This window comes from Strix uralensis, chromosome 2 (assembly GCF_047716275.1).
Source record: "Strix uralensis isolate ZFMK-TIS-50842 chromosome 2, bStrUra1, whole genome shotgun sequence".
Taxonomy (NCBI): Eukaryota; Metazoa; Chordata; class Aves; order Strigiformes; family Strigidae; genus Strix; species Strix uralensis.
Window position 1 is genome coordinate 49,388,626 of NC_133973.1, and position 21,534 is coordinate 49,410,159.

At 42.3% G+C, this 21,534-nt stretch overlaps 2 long non-coding RNA genes across 3 annotated transcripts in view; one reads left to right on the plus strand and one right to left on the minus strand.

The window, feature by feature from the left end:
• Positions 1-1,509: 1,509 nt before the first annotated feature.
• LOC141939262 (uncharacterized) lies at positions 1,510-3,850 on the minus strand. The gene is made up of 2 exons (XR_012627533.1): positions 3,157-3,850; positions 1,510-1,809 (listed from the first exon to the last, which is right to left on the minus strand). It is a non-coding gene; the product is annotated as an uncharacterized LOC141939262 (long non-coding RNA).
• LOC141939261 (uncharacterized) overlaps positions 2,379-21,534 on the plus strand; it is a 92,334-nt gene continuing 73,178 nt past the window's right edge. The window contains exon 1 of one of the 2 annotated variants that reach the window (XR_012627531.1): positions 2,379-2,434. This is a non-coding gene — a long non-coding RNA (uncharacterized LOC141939261). Of the gene's footprint in view, positions 2,435-2,522; positions 2,666-21,534 lie in introns of those variants that run through there. The other variant, XR_012627530.1, reaches the window with a different exon arrangement.

Consider the following 21,534-nt stretch of genomic DNA (forward strand, 5'->3'; position numbering starts at 1 on the left):
CAAAGTTCCTCATGTCCTTTGTATTCTTCAGAATAAAGCTGTGTCAGGTATTTCTGCAAATAGACAGCATCTATTGCAATTTCACTGAACTAAGAGAAAACTTTAAGCTCTTTTTCCTTTTCCCCTGTGCCTTTCTTTAACCCTGTGAAGAAACAACAACTGGTAGTAAATTGCAAGAGAGAAGACAGGCAGTGTTATGTTCTGGAATGATAATCATGCCAACAGTATAAAAAGCTCCCCTCTTTAGCACAGTAACTCGAATGCTTGAAGGGGACAGGTTGCAACTGCCCCCAAGTTCAGTGAAAGACACTTCACTTTCTCAGGGGCACTTATTAAACTGAAGATTCATCTCATGCTGTATGTGAGAGAGGTGAAATAATTATGCAAAAAAGTGAGAGAAAAGGAATTACTGATAATTTGTCAGTGCACATGAAATACATAGCGTGTGTTTTTCTCATTCACAAGAGAGCTTTTAGTCCTGCTGAAACAAGGGAAAGATGTAAGAGCTTGCCTTGCAGGTCAGCATGCAGGGGGCCTGAAGATTTAATAGACTCTGAAAAATACTACCTGTGGCATATCTTGACTGCTTGCTGGAGCAAGCATGTAGCACATGTAATGAGTTCCCTATTCTTCAGCTGATGGCTTTGATGTTTTATGACAGTTTCTAATGCTGATGAGGCAAAACAACCTCAGAATGTGCAAAACCATAGCAACTGCTGCAGGAAAATATATCTGGAAACAAAATGTCCTTATGTCTTCTAATTTTACTGCATTTCTTCCCCTCCAAGCTAATGACAGTTGTCCTGCTACAAGCAGGTTTTGTGTCGGGATAGGCTCGGGCTAAACTTTCAGAAGAGGCTCGAGCCCAGTGATATGCAGGAGTGGGCAGACATGTTGAAACCCGAAGTGCTTTTGCTGGGATAGCGGAGTGCTACCCAGCATCTGTTGATTATTTATTGGATTAAAAGGTCTGTGGGGCAGAAACCGCTATTGCCCACACTCTGCTGGGTGCTCCCCAGTACTGTTGTCAGAAGGGCATAAGATAGTGATGCCTTCTCCGGGCCCCCAGCGTCAGGACAGTGGCCTATGTGGGGGCTGCGCAGGTCTCTCTCTCTTGAACAAACTCTCTGGACCCAAGCCTTAGGGGTCTCTCCAATGAAAATTCTCTGGGAAACTGGTGTGTTTCCGTGGAAACTTTCAGTTTGGCAGAGCTGGCCTTTCTGAGGGAGAAAAATATCTGCTCTGACATTTCACAGCTGCTTGAGTTGTAAGTGGTGTGAACAATGGTTTGTAAGTCATTATTGTCAGCACATCTTGATACATAGATTAAATAAGACCATACACATTTTTTGCTTACTAATACCTTCAAAATATATATGGTCATGCCTCATTTTTGCTTTTTGAAGCAGGAAATATACGAAACAACTTCAAACTTCTCCTTGGGTAGAAAAACTTAATTTCCAGTGTTTAAAAGAAAATTCATTGTAACAAATAAAATATGATCAGAAATTGTCAAATTAATTTTTATTTTTATTGTAAGTCACTATTTTAGTTTACAGCCTGATTACTACAGGATTTGAGAAGTAAAGCAGTCCCACACACATCCAGATGGAGAGATTCATCCTTTCTGCTGCAAACAAGCAGCAAACGAGAAAACTTCAAAGGCAGCCAGGACTGGCACAAGGGGATCAGTGTGAGGGCAAGAAGGTGCTGGCAAGCTCAGCTAGCCACACAGTTACTTTAACATAGATCCTTCATCAAATTCCTGGAATCGATTAGTTGATAACTCCAAGGAAAATAGTTGTGTAGCTAAAGGGAATGGAGACAACTCTTGAGTGGCAGCGTAATTTCTCCTGCGATCTTTCCCAGATGCTGGCGTGCCCTTATGCTACGATAGGAGAACTGCAGATGAACTAGTCAATACCATGCCACCGCTCACCCCTGCCTGCAAGCCTTTATTACCAAAGAAACTCCCTACAGAAGGGGAGGCCATGTTACCCATTTGTCCGGGTAAAATCTGCTCATGGTTTTTCCACCTGCTCTGCAGAGTCCTGCATAGCAGGGCCTGGATACAGCGCTCTTCCCGTGCAGTGTGGCCCGCAGGGGCTGGGAGCTCCTACCCAAATCACGATTATTCTTTTTGAAAGTCCCCAGCTTAATAAATGAGCGGGGTTTATTGTGCCCCAAACTGGGAGAAATCTGTCCAAAGCCCAACACCCCCCCCCCCCCAAAAGCTGCTTGTTAAATTTCCACCCCCCCCGCCCCGGCCCCGGGAACCGCAAGCACCGCCACCCCCACGGAGCCCTCACAGCCCTCCTCTCTGCCGCCGCCGCCCCCGGGGTCCCGCCGCGGGAGCGGAGCGGGCCGGGCTGCCGCCCGCCGCCCGCCGGGGAAGGCCGCGGCTGAGGAGACACCTGGGTTTCCCTGGCAACAGGTAGGCGCCCGCCACGGCGGCCGGGGGAGCCGGGGTTTCCCCGCCAGGCGCTCTGCCGCGCCGCTGGCGGGCCCCGCGCAGCGCCTCGCCGGCCGGGGACGGCCCGGCAGGGTCAGGCGGGTCCGGCCGCCGCCCGCGCCGCGGGGCAGCCCCCGGGCCGGGCCCGCCGCCCCCCTCGCCGGAGAAGCTGGGGGGGCCAGGCGAGGAGCGGCCCCCGCCCGTAGCGGGAAGGTAAGGGGGTCCTGCCGGTGGCGGGGGCCGGGGCGATGGAGGGGACCTGGGGCAGCGCTTGGGGTGAGGTGCAGGGGCTTACCCCGGGCCGTGGCCCGCCTCGCCTGCCCGTGGCCCGAGCACTCGCGGTTGGGGTGCTGCTCCTCAGCCCGGAGAAGGGCCCCATTTCCCCAGGGCCGGGGCTCGCAGGCTTCCCCCCTCACTGCCCCCGCCACCCTGCTCTGCCCGACCGGGGCTTCTCCCCTCCCAGCCTCCGCCATCCCGCTTGGCTTCGCCGCCAGCCTCCTCGTGCCCGGGCGGCTCTTTCCAGCAGGTGTGTGTGCCCGCCGCCGCCCACCACCGCCCCGCCGCCCGCCCCTGCCTCTGCCCTCACAGCCCGCTTCGCTTTGGCGTGGGCCTGGGCCCAGCGAGGCGGTGTCTCCCCTTCCATCCGCTTCAGTCACCAAAGGTTTGCCTGCTTCCCTCTTAATTTCCTTCTTGTTTACATTTACCCTCAGTGGAGGCAGGCAGGTCACCGGCCTCACCGGTGCCTTTTCCCCTCATCGTCAACACGGGAGCGCTCAGCACCCTGCCCGCCGGGGTGCCCGGTCCGCATGCTCCATCTTGGCGCCCGCCAGGCTTTCAGTCCAGGGCCCGTGCGTGTGGATGCCTGATGGTTAATCTCGTCTGCTTCTGCTGGGCACAGACGCATCAGGTTGGGCACGGGTTTGCTCTAACGAGGCTGTGCGGCTCCTGGACGGGAGCTGGCTCCTGCGCGGGCGGTGAGCTCATGTCTGTCTGCGCGTGCCCCCGTAGACAGACCTGCCCGCGGTCCAAAGCTCTGCTGCCTCAGCAGTCTGCGGGTCCCCTACCAGAGGGGATGCTTCTTCGGTCTCACCCCGGGATGCACGAGAGGAAACATCCTCTCAGCGCCAGGCATCCTGGTATTCACTGCTGGCTGAGGTCAGACGGAGATGGACAGCGCTGTAAGGCTTGCCATGTTGTGGCCAAGTAACTCCTCTTCCACTGCTTTATTTTCTTCTTTCCCTGAATCTCAAACCTAAAGCACAGGGAAGGGCAAAATAGAACAATGGATGTCCTGGTACAAATTCTAAAAAAAGCCTTTACAAAAACTAAAACCATAAAAAAATCTTTAAGAAAAGTTCTTTAAAAAAATTATCCCCACTTAAAATTTGCTTACTTGTTTTGTAACAGTAATGCTTTAGTAGTGCTTGCTGCTGAAGTTAAATGTCAAATAGTCTTCCCATAAAACTTACAAGAAAATGGGGCTGATTGGTGACCTCAGGCACTAATACAACAATAGCAAATAGGCCACAGCATCACAGACAAAGATACGAATTGACCTTGAATGTCAATTAACAGAAGGCTTTATCCACAGTTTTTTGTTGCGCGCAAGATCTCTGGACTCTGCTGTGTCCCTGTGTTTCCTTTGTGTTGTGTTAGCAGAAAAAGAAAAGGAGCACAAAGCTCCCTTTATTTTATTAAAACCAGAAGTTGTTTATAATTCTGTGGCCTGTGTGATATTTCCTGAAAATGTAAAAACTCAATTCAAAAAGGAAATAATATGTTGCCTTGCATTGTTCCCTGAAATAACTTAGAGGGAGATAACTTGATAAAAACATTTCTATCACACCCTCTGGTTAGTTTAGTTGTTATGTTTCCAAAAATAGATCGTCCCCGGGTGTGCCTGAAATCTGCATCATGGAGGTCAGTTCTGTGTCATGCATAGCCTTTTCTGCCACAGCCATTCTGCCTTAAAATTATCATGGACTTCTCCTCTGTCTGCTTCTTTAATTCACTCATAATTTTGCATCGTTCTACAAAGTAGATGCATGCTTGTAATCAGAGAGAGACAAGCTTGTAATCAGAAAGTAGCCATCAATAGTTGTTTGACGCCAGAAAAATAAAAAATGGTCAGAGATTTGAAATAAGGAAAATTATCACTTTTTATGGCTTCTGGCAAAACTCCATGACAAGCTTCTTTAAGAAATGTATAAACTAAATAATGAATAATGAACCAATATCTCTAAACTCTCCACAGAATCGCTTCTTTGTCTTATCTTTCAATGACTTATAATGTTTTCGCTTTCCCAGCATTATTGATATTAAATCAGGTTGCTAACTGCAGCGATGTCTTTGCAGAGAGTGGCCAGGAGTTGCACAGAGCCCAGGAGAAGCGTGCTGGGGTGGGAGCTGAGAGATTGGGGCCATTCCAGAAGGAGCAAGATGCTTTTCCTTGTATTTAGCCTCAGGCATAGACATGGCTTGCTCCTTCCCTCAGTCAAAAAAAGGAACTTCAGAAGCTTAAACATACACTCGGACGGCTGCTAATGAGACTGTTCTGTCTCTTCAAACATTTCAAAATCTACATGCCATATTTCAGTCTCGGGCCTTCTGGGTGTTTGTGTCTAATTAGGCTGGAGGGCCTCCAGTTTGAGATTACCTATGCTGCTCGGTGCCCAATTTCTTTATATGATTTTGGCAATAAAGCAGATTACTGTGGGTTTATGTACAAGCAAATTAGGGACAGATGTAAGCATTCTTGTAAACCCTATTCCTGCTTTCTTAGCATGAATTGATTCCACCATCATCTGGTTCTTTCTACATAAAATGACAAGTGTGCCAATTATAGCATATTTGTAACTACGGGTACTCTGTAAGATGTGAGGCTTTTAAATACTTCATCTCTTGCTCTCTTGCTTTTTTTTTTTTTTTTTTTTTTCCAAGGGAGAAACAATACTGCTTCAAGAAAAGCTTCCCAGTTGCACACAGAAATAATGAAAAAAAGGGACTCTGAGCAAAGCTATACATAACACAGCAACAAATGTTTCAAGTTTGTTTCTGTTTTCATAACTGCCTAGAGTAGAATGGAGAAAACACAATACATAGCACGTGAATTGATGTTTAGCACTGTGAAGTGATATTCCATTGTTTAGGACTGCTATTTACTAAAAAGTCCCTGTGCATTATAGGAGGAACATGGAAAGACTGCTATGCCTGTCTCCTGAATAAATAAACCAGACCTTAATTCTCCAGATTGTTGTCCGCTTTGTAAGTGCTAGATCCACTCTTAGGATGTTATCTCTGGTTTTGTTAAGCCAAAGTTTGAAGTGAAATCCCAATTCCAGTGAACTGAATGACAAAATTTACTGAACAGTTGTTTCATCTTGGATGTCAGAAGAGCTGGATACATATTCAAAGGCAGACACCACCTTAAATGAACCTTAAAAATATTTAGAAATATGTATTAAAATGTGATTTGTGAAATGCTAGGTAGCAGGGATGAAACCCCAATATTAAAATACTCTTCTAAATGAATAAATGAATTTTTCAGGATGATAGCAAATATCTACAAATATTCCAGTACTTGGCATCCTACAGTCTTACATAGCTGAATATAGACTTTAAGTGCCTAACTTCATACACTGGTAGGTGAATGTTTTAGATTAATAACTATAAAGATAATGCACTCCAGAAAACATCAGATTCTTTACAGTTATAATTTTGGAATCAGGAATACTGTGTTTGAAAACAAAATTCTTCATGACCTCATTAGGAAGACCTAAGAATAACTTGTCTCCTGACATCCAAACTCCTGCTTAATATAAATCTTGGGGATCTTTACCTCAGGCTCCCCTGTGACAGCTCTATGGAAATGTTGTGATGCTGAGATGGTGAGGAACAGTGCACCATGAAAAGGGAGTGTCTTGTGCCTGTCAGGCTCCCAGATTTTTGCTTGTGATTGTGCAGTTGATAGAGCCAATTTTATTTCTTTGAAGAAAAAAGATTACAGGTCAAAACCTGATACCCAGTTCTTAGATTTAAATCATATGACATTAATGAAGCAGTTCCACATTTTAGAATGCTCTAAAAAAACCAACACTTCATGTTTACAGGACTTAGAGCCACGGTAAACTCATTATTCCTAACATCGCATATATTACAAAAAAGAAAAATGGCTGCCTGAATGTCAAATAGTGACAAATGTGTACATCCAACAGAAATACCATGCAGCCACCCTTCTATAGGCAACTTTTATATTGAGGGAATTTCCTTCCTTTATGAAGTTCTGAGCCAGCTGGGACAGGCAATTACACCTGAAATGTCTCTGCTTTCATCTTTGGAACATGGAGGAGTGAGCAGCGAGGGGGCATTGCCTGGTGGCAAGAGCAGCCAGAGAGGCTTGGTCCTGAATGCTCAGAAGTGGGCACATCTGTCCTGTTGAAGGTCCCGTGCCCTGTCCCCTATCTCCCCAAACCATGATGAGGGGCAGCCTTGCAATGCCTTTGGAATCTCTGCCTGAGCTTTGTGGTGTGAGCCTCCATCTATTTAGGAATACAGTAGCGCACTTTGATGTATCGTGTGGTGAAAGCAAAATGCTCAATAATAGAAAGTGCCTTCAGAAGAAGCTGAGCTACTGTTCATGGGAAAACTAACACTTTAAACCCCTTTTTCATTCTGTAACATTCCATAGATCAGCGTAAATCTGCAAGGAAACTGACGTTCAGCCCTGAAGAAGGAAATGCGGGTGTTTTTGTGTCAGAAAGCAAACTTTGGAGATCTCAGAAACTACAAACCTGAGTCCACCTGGTCTTTGCCAATATAGTTTTATAGTGAAGGGCTTCAGAAATATTTTTAGGTATGTCAGATACTTGTTTCCCAGTGTTTCAAATGTAAAGGAGAGAATAAATGCCTTAATAGGTTAGGAAGGCAGTAGGCTCATTTATCAAAAAGATAAGAGGAACCCAGATGACAGAATTATCAATATTTTGCAGGGAAAAAAGCTTATGGTAGGATGAAGCAGTGTACTGCAGTGCGATAGTGGCTTTGCCTTTTGGTCTCAGAACACTAACCTGAACTCTGAAAAAGCATTTGGGAAAGAAATATGCTTAGAGACCCAGTCTGGACTTTGTGTGGTGGTACGAATGAAATGCAAGTGGCATTTGTTTTTATTTTTTTTGGTGTGTATAAAATTGGAGTAGGGCTCTGTGGCTTGGATAGTTCTACTTTTTTTCAGTGCTTTCTAAAGTCATTGTAGCTGCAACTTGGCTGTCATGTTCTTCCTTTAATTGGAAACTGGCCAAGGGGATGGTTGGCAAGCCTGTTTTTTGGAAGTCTGGACATTATCTTGCTGCTTTGGGGCCTCTGCAGTATTAATAAACCACGAATAAACTTCCTGGCATTTCTTTAACAACATTATGGTTAAAGAACAATCAGTTTAAGCCTTCAGAGAATAGCTATTGCAGAAGAACAGAAAACACAGTCCACTGACATCTAGCAAATGACTCTTTCCTTTGCTAAAGCAAAAAGGCTTGTTGGATTTTTGTATGGCAGAAAGAATAGTCCTGGGACATAGTATAAATGATGAGCTACCACTAATAAATATAGCCCTTCCACTGTAGAGTCTTATGCATACTGGTTAAGGATCTGTTTTCCTCACTGGATCTGCTTATGATATTGAATTTTGGGTCCTGATCTTGCATTTATGTTTTGGGATTTTATCCTGAAAATGCCATTCAAGTTGCTGTCTAGTGTGTATCTCCAGCTGGCCAGAGTCAAGAAAATATGCCTAGATTTAGTGGGGATCTACTTAACTTTCCTTGGACAGGGGGTTGCAGGCAGACTTGCTCTGCTGTATGTATGGAGGACCATTACAAAGCATGTTGTGTAGAAACCCGCCGTGCAGGGATGCTGCAGGGTGAGCCAGGAGTCCATATGGTCCGTGCTGCCACTCTTTGAGGAGCTGAGTGGTGTGGCCAGCAAGAAGCCCCCATCTGTGCCGTGTCAGCAGTGTCTTGCAGTTGAATTTTTCAACAGCAGAGAAGGGGACTCTGGAGGATGCACGTAAGGATTTTCCTTGGCGATGTAGTTCTGCATCGAGTGTTGTGGTAGCTGCAGTCAGCAATACCACAGCTTTTCCTCTCCTACAGTGTATCTCTGTGTGACAGGCAAATCACTAATGAGTAGCTAATTAGGCATAAGTGATCATGATTTTATTCTTTTTTTTGGTAATAAATACATTCAAGTCCCTATTCTCACTGGTTTATGAAAATGACCAATTTCATAGTGCTGAAAACAAGTTTCAAGACAAAAAAAAATGGTAAAACATTTTCTTTTTTCTGTCTGAGAATGTTAAACTTGATGACCAAAAAGACAAAGAAAACCCAACGAAGAAAAATTATTACTGTGGAAATCCCAAAGTGAGAAGGTAGGGATGTGAAGGTTTTATAAAAGTTAAGGGTTTCAGGAAATGGAAAAAGGCACACAAAAATCTCAAAGGCGAATAGAATTACGGATGAAATATCTTTTTCTTGCTTTTTTAAAATTTATTTTGAAGAAGCATAGTAAGAACAAGAGTAGTCTGAACAAAAGAATGGGCCATTGCTGGGTGAAAAATGTCCATTAGAATTAGAATGAAGTAGTCATTGAATTACTTCTCTTCATGCGTCAGCAAAGGACCGGCTGCTGCACCTCTGCTGATGGGGATCATGAAGTGTATAGCACCCTGCTCCACCTTTGCTGTGCTGCTGTGCTACTGTGTGAACTACTGTTGCACTGCTGTGTGAACTGTTACTATTAGGCTTATTTAAACATGTGGACCTGACAACTAATATCCAGAAGTTTTTACAGAATTCACTGGAGAGTTCTGTGGGTTCTGCAGTTTGAATTTTTCAATATGCTTTGAAACACGGAGAAATTACAGAGAACTTGGGAATTTGTCACCAATGTTTTAAAAAGGAATCTTCTAGATAATTGCAAGCCTATCAATTTGGCTCTGGTCCTGGAAGTAGCAAATGAAATTCTCCTACATTTAAACTTCCTATCATTTGTTAAGACCAGTCACCCATGATTTTTGGAAAATAGATTTTATCAACCTGACTCTTTATTCCTTTCTTTATTCTCTTATTTGAGAGATAACAAATACAGTTCCATCAATGCCATCATGTTGAAGTAATATGTAATATGCTTCTGTGAGGCATGATTTTTTGATCAAGTAACTAGACTGAAATGAAATCGATTCAATGCTTCTTAAATGGACTAAAAGCTGGCAGACAGGCTATGAAACATGACTGTAAATGGGGAATCCTCACTGAGTATGCGTCTTTCTGTTGGATCCTGTAAGAACTTGTTATTAGCAGTGACTATTTAGCACTTTATTGATGACCTAGATGGTAACAATATCAGTTTTCCACAGGGCTATGGGAAATTGAAGAAAAAGGATAGCTGTCTGATGCAAAGTGATCTGTCAGTGTTCGTAAAGTGGGTGCAAGCTGTAGTGTACCATGAGTGAGGTTTTAGTGACCTACTGACTCTTGGACGTGTGCTTGGCAGTGCTGAGTAAGGGTAGAGAAATATTTGCATATGCAAATGGTATTGATTTTAGGAAGGAGAAAAGGGATTCGATAGTGTCATGACAGTAAAGGACTCGGGAAAATTGAACCCCAAGGTCACTGTCTGCTGGATTTATCGAAGAAGGGTGGCTCAGAATCTCTTGCTCCGTTTATGTACTGATTCTGTTTCATCATATGGCAAGGCATTCTTCAGTGTAGCCAACAAAGGCATAACAAAATGCAGTGTTTGGAAAGCAAAACTGGACCCAAGCAAGGTTTGCCTTTATAACAGGGAGGTAAACTGACCATTGAAATATTAATATCAGTACGAACTTTATTTAAAGAGAAATTCTAGTTGAAAAGGGCTGTCATTCTGGGAAGACTTGTGTTTTTCAGATCTGAACTCTTAGAGGGCTCCTGTTATGTAAGAAAATATTACCTAAATTCAGTCTTTTTTCCCCTTTTTTTGAGAGGAGCATCTTTCTCCAAGGGTTTAATTGTTTAGAGAACTTCGAAGCTTTATTCAGACCTCTGAATGTGGGTGAAACTCAATTTAGTCTCTTGCTCTGCTCAGAATTTATATTAAAGAATTTGCTTTATGTTAAAGTTTTTATTGTCAAGAATGAAAGCAGAGAAAATCCCACGTGTATTTTAGAACCTAGGAGATGCCTATATGCTGCAGTCCTCTCTCCTGTTGCTCTCTTACCCTGTTACTTGAGACTTCTTAAATTGCCAGGACAAAGACACCGGGAATTTGATTTACGTATTCATTCTGTTCTCTATGCAGCTGGTTTTGGCCTGTAACTAGAGCAGCTGAAAGTAGTGCTCAACTCGGGCAACGTTTCTGAATTGGCTAAATGCAGTAAGGGGCTAAGATGAAATTTTTACTCTGGTCTGGATGAGATTCTGGACTGCTTTTAACAGCGGTTTTGCCAAAACCCTGGTAGAGAGTTTACCTGTGACTGTGTTTATATTATTGCCCTTTGAAAGAATTTTGTGGCACTCTGCAGGGCTGTGATTGCTTAAGATTATACTGAAATTTCTTAATGTTGAAATGGTGTGTGACAGAAAGCAAAAGCAGCTTCAGTATTAGACCTCATGGTTAGCCCAGGGGATCTCAGCTGTACAGAAACAGGTTCTGTTCCATGTTCTCAAGAATCAGTAAAATTTAGAAGTTTGATCTTTAGAAAGTCCATCACATTTTAAGTACAGCCCTGAGTATCTGTCCATTTTCTGCTTATGCTGTTCACTACTGACAGGGCTCTGGAAGTAAAGCATGAAAAAGTCTTGCATCTGGAACAGCTAATGTTTACCTGAATGTTTTTCACCTTTTTGCTAATTAAAACACAGCAATGAAAAATGCTATTCAATTGAATCCAGGTATTTCATATAAAATTAGTAAAATTAGTAATTACACGTACCTTTTGTCTATCACTTTTGTCCACTGGAAGAATTTATCCTTCCATCCTACTAAAATTAAAAATAATGAAGCTGGCTTGCTTTGCAGAGGACTTTGAAATGACATGCCCAGATCACCTAGAAGCAGAGCCAGGACTAGTATCTGTGAATCCCAAGCTGCTTTTGTATCCATTGGACCATGCTGATGACACCACTAAATACAGAATTTGGGAAGTACCCAAGTGCAAATTCATAACCAAATTTCAGGTCCTGCTTTAGGAATATACTAAGAATGTTTTTTAAAACTGTGATGATAAGTTCTTTTTCAAATAGAGTTTTGGTTTTTTTTTTTTTTTAATTTATAAAACTATAAACAAGAAAATGTGACCCTCCATGCTTGTTCTCAAGAACAGATTTACATTTTTTTCCAATGACCATAAAAATACTTGCATTTATTTTCGTATTCCAGTTACTGCATTGAAAGCCTACCCATTGTTCATGTTCAATTCCTGTCTTCAGTTCACCTGTGGTAGCAGCTTACAGGATGCATAGTCTATATTCTCCAGCAGTTACAGCAACACTTACATGTAGGAGGTGTTTGTAACATCAGTAGGAGTATCTATTTCTCCTCTTTCAAGTCATGCCTTAAAATGATCCTTTCTCCACAATTTTTGGCACGAATTGAATTTCTTGTAAGAGCTGATCATTTCCCAGAAGGTTTAAAAAGAACATCCAGTTGCTTTCTTTTGCGCCCCCCCCGCCCCCAGTTTGTGCTGAACTGTGCCCTCCTGTTTTACAGCTGGATTGGAGGTGCCTCTGATAAAGGGCTGTCTGTTGTTCAAATGGGACTTAGTGTAATAATCTCTTAGTCTTGTGCCCAGGTCTTTAAGTGTTACAGTCTACAAATTACCATCGTTATCTCTTTTTGTCTTCCTCTGGCTTGCTGAAAGAATGAGCATGGCTGTCTCAGTCGTAGCCAGGACTATCAGTTTCCCCACTGAGAAGACAAGAGGGTTCCTGCTGTACGTGTCTGTATTCCAGTGACCTGCCTGCTGGTAGATGTTGCAAACTCATCTGAGAGGACTTCTGTTCACCTGTCTGACATCTCTGCTCTGAAGATTCGGTTATTAAAGCATCTGTATGAAACATACTGGCTGCTGAATGACCAGCCTCAATGGAAAAGAAATACATGCCAATGGCATAGGCATACATGACCACCCATAGGTGCATGCATATTTTCTATGATGGTTAGCTATTTGTGGATGACTCCTAAATGCAAGCACTGAAAGGGTTAGCGAGATGCACAGTATGTGATAGTTTGCCCTTTCCACAAACATCAGGGACACAGCACTAAAGAACTGCAGTGAGGTCATAAAAATATTTTTTTTTGTTCCAAGCTTTAAAGATCAGCACTGTTTGTCATGGAGCAAAATGGCTTGGAAGTTGAACTTCTGTTCCCACAATTGTATTTAAGAAGTGCTCATGAATCTTGACAGACTTATGAGTGATTGTAAGCAGCTGAATGAAAACAATAGGCCTGCAATAGCCATGGGACATGGGTGGGCCCCACCGTAGTGTATCTGCACAGATGAGGTCTTGCATGGCAGGTAGGCTATGTCAGGGCAGAGCCCGGGGAGCTCAGGCAGTCACACTGTAGCACATTTGAGCTTCAGTTCCAGCTATTCCTTCAGCTGCTCAAACACTGTATCTGCAAATAGTGTTAAATAAAGTGTATTTTGCATGCTTTTTTAAAAGAGGCTTGAACTGTGTCTTCTCATGATGCAAGTTCACGTCTAAGAACGCACTGACTGTCATAGCTTTAACCCCAACCCACTCTCTTAGTTCGGGGAGACTTATGTTGCCAGCTCAAGGCTGGCTGAGAGAGAGGTAAATACAGATGGGTCCCTGGGTATGGGTGTTCATATATATGTTTATAGCTAAATGTTGTATTAACAGAATATAATTAACTGAGGAAAAGGTAATTCCTGGAGAAGTTGTCTAGGACTGAATGTCTTACATGGCCACGTGCAGAAAAGCTTACAAAGAGATGAACTTTCTTGATGCAAAGACCTTATTTCTTAAAAGATGAAGAGAAGATACAGAAAGGGAGAAGCAGGATATAAAAAAGTGGTGAGATTGTTGATTGTGGTAATTGAGGGTAGACTGATAAAGGGCAGAAGTTGCTTTTAATTTACAGCCCACTTAAAGATTTCAGAGGGAAAGAAATAGCTATTCTGCATGCCCTGATATGACAAAGACTCTTTTCTATCTGTAACTAACTAAAAATCTACTGCTGTTTTGTAATTCCACATCACTGAATCAGAATCAGTAAAACATTTTGGTTCTTTCTTTTAAATGCAATTGCCTTTGGATAGAAAATGTTTCCTAATGTCTCCTAAAGTCTTCTAAGTGGTGTTTGTGTGAGTATATGAAGATCTATTCTGCTCAAAGGAATACTGTAGTCTGAAATCTATATTTTGGTATCACATTGTCAGATAAATTTCTTTAAGACTTGACAAGCTAAATAGTTAAATGCATTGAAAAGGCTTTATGTTTAAATATTATTATCATATTAAATTACATATATATAATTTTAAAGGAAATAGCATATTGATCTGTAGAACATTAAGCAGATATTAGTTCTGTAAAAAAACATTTCTGGAAAAATATTACTTAGGGCTAAAAAGCTGTTTATATACAAAACATTTCCTATTCCATGTATATTAAATGCAGTGTACTCTGTCTATAAAGATCTTTTGTGGCTTACTGTTTGATCTGAACACCATGTAATGAAGAGTTCTGCATGTGATGAAATTGTGTAATTGAATGCCCAAATAAAGAAGATGCCTAGTAAGGAAGGAGTAAAATGCACAAGCTATAAATAAATGGACGCTCTGAAGTTAGTATATGAGGTGCTTTTTATTTCTACAACCTGGAATGCTAATTTCAAAGAATAAACTACAAAAGATTAAAAGAAATTGCAAACACTGTCGCACTCAAAAAACAGGTGAAGATCACAAAAGAAGTATTTTTGCAAGAAAAAAAGAGGCTCTTACCAGACTATAAACAAAACCAGAGTGCAGTGAAGAATTACTGGCCTTTAGAAACTAGGTACTTTAAATAGCAGAGGGAATCCCATAGTCCAACGGTACTGCACAGGTGGGAAAGACTGTATCCTATTTATTGCATTTTAATTTCTATATCAGTTGAGGTATGTCGTTTTCACAAAAAGAGGAGTGATCTGATTATCTGGTAATTTAGACAAGCCATTATGACATTTAATTTGCAAATGTTCATGTCCTAGAACATTTCACTAAGTAGCTGATAGTGTGAGGACAAGTTAAAGCTGTCGGTTCAGCCTCTTGCTGTGCAGGGAGCGTGTTGGTGGAAGTAGCTGCAAAAGAGTAAGACAGATCTGCAAGTCGAGCTCCTGCTATATCATCTTGGAATGAAATCAATATGTGGATGAGACGGGATTTTTGTCCTCCGTGTTCTTCAAGGAGATACACACATGGCAAGGATTTGATGAGTGAAATGGTTAGACTATATCTGAGCAGTACTACACAGGGACATAACACTTTGTATCCTCAAGTCTCCAGGGAGAACTACAAGACAACAGGATTAACTATCAGAGTGGATACAGATAGCTCTGTAGACAGAAACTCTTGTCTACATGTTTGGAATAGATAATTGATGCAAGAACTGATAGGGCAGACTTCTGGAGCAGATTAGTTTTGCACTTTTTCTCATTACAGTCTTTGTCATGAAAATTGATATACTTTATGCCATTTTCTGTTCTCCTTACAGTCATTACACTGGAAATGTTATCACTTTTGATTTTTCCAATTTTTCCATTCCTAAGGCCTGATATAATTATTTTCTCATAATATATTATCTGTTTCAGTGTCTTTATAAAAAAATCAGCATTGGTGGAGTTTGGTAGGAAATTATATTCTTCCCTGACAAGCTAAAGATGGCATTGTTTAAAGGAATAATTAATTATCTTAGGAAGCCATTTTCATTAAGACCTAGTTTTAATATCTGGTTAAGCATAAGAAAAAGTGGTGATGAGGACTTTCTGTAGACTCTAAGAAGAGAAGGTGCTGTATTGCTCTAATCTGACTTCCAGCTTGAAAGGAATGCAGGGATTCTTGCATTTGACTCTATATCACTAGAAAGTCATCCAGCTTTGATCTGCCAGTGGCAAATGATGGAGGATCTAATATAAGCTTTTGGAGAGCAATCCAATGACTACTTATTCCGGTGAAAAACCAATGAAATTGAAAATAACTGGAATAACTTTCAATTTGTGGGATGAATTGTCTGTCACAGGCATGGAACCTTAAAAAAATCTTTTAAAAAGTTTAAGTCTTTAGAAAGTGATACTTTGAAGCTTTGAAGAAGAATTAATTGACAGATATCCTTTGGCTTCTGCTATACTGGACTTCTTGTTTCATAAGCTCTCACTGTTCAAACCATATGCCTTATTTCTAGACTGAAACTATATCATGTTAGTTTCTAGATTTTACCATCTTTTTGTCTTTTATATTATTCAACATCAAAATAATGAGTAGGGATATCTGTTCTTGGTGTCTGCATGGTTTGTAGGAGGCACAGATTTGGTTCACTTAGGTCACTCAGCACCTTCATTTCCCACCCCAGTCAGGGTCAGAGGGATTAAAACACACACAGAATTCTTAATTGACAGTAATTGCTAAAGAATAAAGTTGTACATCAAAGATCAGCAACATTTGCTTCTCTTTTGTACTGCAGGTAGTTGATGATGTAAAATTCTAAAGAATGTGTCCTTATTGCCCTTGAAATGAAGCTAGACTGAGAAATACAGCAATATATATCTGATAGGAATGGTATTTCTTAAAATTGTGTTTTGGTACATGTATGTTGCTGGACCTTGCTGGTATCCCACTGATTAGATGTTGCTGAATTATGTAATATCTACATAAAATACATCTCCCAGTCTTATCGTAAGCTTTTCTGGACAACATGAGTTTTTACCTATGGTGACGTTACTTTCCCACATCAGTGTTCTAACAAACTGGTTTATACTTTCATTTTCGTGCCCATTAAAAAACAAGCCTTAAAATGGCTTACAATGGGCTGCCCCCTTTTGGAGACAATCAGACTTTGTTTCAATGGTTTTAAAAGCAATCCCGAGGGAGAAATACCAATAATCTAAACAGAGAATTCTGAGCAGAGCAAGCCACTGCAGTGCAGAACATAATTCATAGAAAGCATTTGACAATAGCATTTTTGATGATTCATTCTCCTGACTCAGATGACAGAGAGAACCAGGCATGGGAACAGTGTATCTTGCAATAAAAGAATGAGAGATGCAAGAGCACACTTGTTGTGATGACCCTGGAAATGATAGCAGGTTATTCTGGTGTCTGTTCTGGACCAGGTCGTAATGGGTGGAGGAGAAGGAGGGAGGGCACAATCAGTAAATGTATGATTACAATATAAGTTAGTGGGGAAAATGTCTAACTAAGTATAGCTGATGACTTATAAAAAAAGTTTGGCTTGTAAAGATAATTTCAGTTGCTGTAGGGCATGCAGTATTGTGTGACATCCTAATTTTTTTCATAAATTGTTCTGTGAGATGGGGGCAGTTCTGCATGAGATGGTTTTCATAGTATTGTGTCTTGTATTTGCATTACTCTGTGACTAACTAGTTCTTTACGCACTGCTGAGCTGCAATAAAATCTCTCTGTCCTGTGAGCACTCCAGTACCTGACATTGTGGTTGTTTTAATGGGATTATATTTTCTTGTACAGGAGCACTGATTTGGGCCTCCCTTGTCTGCCTGGCTGCATCTGTTGTGGAGCTTGTTGGATTTCGGTAGCTTGGTGACACCTGCCCCTTTTGTCAAATTTAGCTGAAACCAGCCTGCACATTTAAAAGCATGGGGACAAAAGTGCCAGTGTTCAGACAATCCTGTTTCTCAAGGAATCCAGCTTAAAATGAAGAGCACGCAATTGGTATAGGTCTTGGTAACTGGATTAAAACTACCTACCTTTGAAAGAATTGCCATGCAGTACAGTTTTCTCAGGGAGGCCCCTATTTGGGAATGTTTTGACTTGAATTGGAGTGGGAGGGAAAACCAGGTGCACTGTGCCTGCGGTTTGCAAATCTCACACCACATGTGGTCCAGCCAGATGTGCCTGACAGCCCTCGGCACACGAGAAGTACATACCTAGTGACATGCTGAGTCAGAGACTGTGAGTATCTCAGAAAGAGGAGGATCCATTTTGCATGGCAGTCATCGCCACATTTTTAATCCAGTCAGAAGTCTTTTCCCCATCTGCTGCTGAGGAGACCTTCAGTAAGAGGGTGGCTGGGTGTGGAGTGTACCAGTTGCTGTGGTAGCGGTGCTCAGGGCCTGGGCAAGAAATGGTCAGGGGTGCTGAGCGAGGCATTTTCCACTGAGCCCTGCCTTTCTCACACCCTTGGCCCTGCCATGAATGTACAGCGGCTCCTCTGTGCCTGGCTGCTGGCTGGGGCCGCTTGCAGCTTGACTGCGCTATGGCTGTTCCCAAGCTCTGGCTGAGCGGCCTGGTGACACAACGGCAGGTGTCCTGCCCTGCCACTGCAAGCAGGTGGGGGCTGGCCTGGCCCAGGAGGCTGTGGACAGACACTTCGGGTGCAGTGTGAAGTACTGATGTTTTTGCTGGCTACTGCCTCTTTGCGCTAGATTTTGGAGGATGGTTCAGGTTTATTTTTGACCAATGAAGCATAGGAGGGTCCTTGAAACCCAGGGAGAGTGTAGGGAGATGGGGCGATACAGGTTCCTCCCCATCTTTAATTTTGTTGCTTTCACTGCTGCCTCCACGCACTTATGCACACTAACTTCATAAATGCACGCAGTCTGTAAACTTTACATCGTCTTTCCTTCAAAGTTGGCTTATCCTGGCCAGGGAGTCTTCCGCAAGACTATATGAGTCACAAAAAGTAGCAATATGCTAAGTTAAATACAGTAAATGATTTATCTCCTCTCCCTCTGGTTTGTGTTTTGAAATGTACGCTGCACGGTTTGATAGCTTCCTACCACTGCTGCCAGGCCACCTGTCCCGCACCGCGTCCAAGTCTTTGTCTCCAAAAATACCACTGCAGCTCAGACAAACAGCTTGGCAGCCATGCCAGGGGAGACCTTTAAAATGATGATCTCGTATTGCCACAATGGGAGAGAAAGATACATTACACGTCTGACCCAACACTTCAGAACCACGGAGCTGGAAATACCACACCATGTCTAAAACACATATAGTGTGTTGATCAGCCTCTGGAAACAGGCATTGTCTGGCTTCAGAGTAGTTAATGTAGTACTACTGCTTTCTGTGATATAGTCTGATTTTTTTGTCTTTTTTTTTTTTTTTTAATCACTGACTCAAGCTATCAGCATTGGTAAATTAGGCTTTTATGCCTTGCCACAAACCCAGTGCTTTTTCTCTGTGTACTCTTTTTTTTTTTCCTGTTAATGAAGGTACTGTAAGTATGTAATGCCATGTGGTGGCTCTGGACAGACACTTGAAGTTTTTGAAGAGGTAGGTTAAATATAAACGGGCAATTAAGTGGATGACCCACTGAGGTTTAGGTCTCCAGAAGCAGTAGGGTTGCCTCTATGCTTTTGTTGCTGTTGGTTTGGTATAGGCTTGCCCATATGTTTCCATACCCAAGCTAGCTAGTGCCAGCCCAGAAGACATCAGGGAGCCCAGCACTGGGGGCACCCTCACTGCATGGGACTGTTAGTGCTGAGCCCTCGGCTGCCACAGCTGGACGTTGGAACCTAGGTGGTGGCCCTGACGCTGGCCTATGTGAGCTGGCACCGCAGTCGATATGACTGCAGACGGTCATCTTGTGCTGGACATCAAAGAGAGAGTGAGAGAATGGAGTTGAAGTTGCTTGGGATTTATTTGTTTTATAAATGGATGCAACTGAACTTTTTTCCGCAGAGTGGGGTGTAAAAACCCAAGCAGGATGCAGCTCCTGCAAAGCATCTTTGTCCCTGGCAGCAGCATTCTCTGGTACACAGTGGTGGGACTTCAGGAATGACACATCCTTGCTGCTGGGCTCTGCAGAAGGCTCTACTTTGCAAGCCATTACAATGGGCTAGCCACCCAATATCCTCTGGGTCAAGGCCAATATTGATTGTGAGAGAGATGTGGTGAAGTCACTTCGTAAGTGCACAGCATTCAAGGATGACGTGAGGGAGGCAACATGCCTCAAGTTTCTGCCTACGTGCAGATAGAATAAGGAAGCACGTCTGTTAAAACAAAAGGTCTGTGTTGCTTGTTTGGTTTTAAGAAACTTTCCATCCTCCCATTGAAAGAAGCCCTTGAGGTGAAAGGAGTGCAGTTGTGAGGGTTTAATATTGTTGGCATCTGTTTCTACTGAGGTTACATAATTGCTGTTTTCCTGGGAAATGAAATCATGGAACTGAAAAACTAAATCCACCAGGGCATAAGCAGGCACAACTTTGATTTCAGGCACCTGTCTGTGCCAGTATTTAATTTGGCACAGGAAATGTAGCATCAAAATGAATATAAACAAGTAGCACAGGAATAATGGCACAACTGGCATTCAGACACAGAGGTGTGAGAACAAACACATCCCTCCCCAGCATGGGAAACTTCCCAGTGTATAGTGTGTGTGTGGGACAAGGCTGATGTCAGGAGCAGGCAAGGAGAGTCCTGTGCAGCAGGAATGACAAGGAGGGTTTGGGAAATACACTTGCAGAAACCCAACAACCCACACCTTAAATGAATTGAAAGGAGAGAAGGTCAAGCTGTAACCAAAGAAGAGAAGCTGTAAGGCTGTAAGGCTTTTCCTCTGTCTCGCCTTAGTAATTATCTCTTGTTTGCAGAGCTTCCATTAATTGGAATGCATTTCCTAATGAAATTAGGCTGGCAGCCAGTATTCAAGTCTTTTTACTGCTAGGGAAAATTTGTTCTTTGAGCAACTCAGCCATTGATTTTTGTTTGTGTTTTCATTCATCATGCGACTGTTACATGCCAAAAATTCCACACTCCATCATATTGCCTTGGACAGTCTGAGTTATTTGATTTATTCCCTTGCTCCTGTGTCTTGAAAACTGAATTCTACAGCAGTACCCCATTTGTAATTACTTTGTTGTACGGTTTTCACAGCCCCCCCTTTTTTTAAAAAAATAGTTGGCCTTTCTTTTAACTACTTATCTGTTAGGACAGCATGAAATGCATGGCAATGCAAAAAGACACTAAGAATCCCAGGGAAAAAAATAATAAGGCTTCAAAAAATTGGTTGAAGTGACATTTGCATTGTGGGATTTCTAAATTTAAAAGGATTCTCAAACTTGCCTGGTTTATAGGGAGCACGGGAGCTGTACTGTATCAGTACAGAAGAGCACATTTTGAAGAGAGATCTTTGACAAAGCGAAACTAGGAACAGTTGAGCTGGAAGGGGTCAAAACCCTGTGCAGACTTCAGTCAGTCTTTGGACTGTGCTTTGCTTATCTCTTTGAAGAAAGGTGGGACTGGAGAGAGCAATTACAGCAGTATTTGGATGTGGTGTCTTCTTTGCTTCTTCAGCCAGCTCAGGACTTGGTATTGCTCATGGGTGTGCAAACAGCCTTGTCTATCTTACTCTGCAGGATACTGTTTGATATATTGGCTGTATCTACATACATACCTTATCCGTCAGGCTGAATTACTTCCAAGAATTAATCTTTCTGCTACATCCCCACTACACGATACATAGCTGTACTGACCATCCTCCATAACAAATATGAATCTTATAAAAGGCATGCAGGCATTTTACAACAGACTTTAAGTAATTGATCCGTCGGTCTCCTTTCTTATTCAGCACATAGGAAGGATAGTGAGCAAGGCTGAAGGTTAGACAAAGAGAGAATGATTTGAGTTACCTCCAGGTCAGAATGATCAAAAATATAAGACTGGCTTTAAAATTAGTTTTTGAAAAGCAGTATGTTTAAGGTTCCTCTTAGTTTCTTTGATGTTTGAGACTTAAATGAATGCACTCAATTCACCTTTACAGATTTGTCTCAACACATGCTAGCATAAACGGCTGTGAATTAAATCTTAGTCACCCACCATCTACAGCAACTGGAAGTATAGGGACAAAATC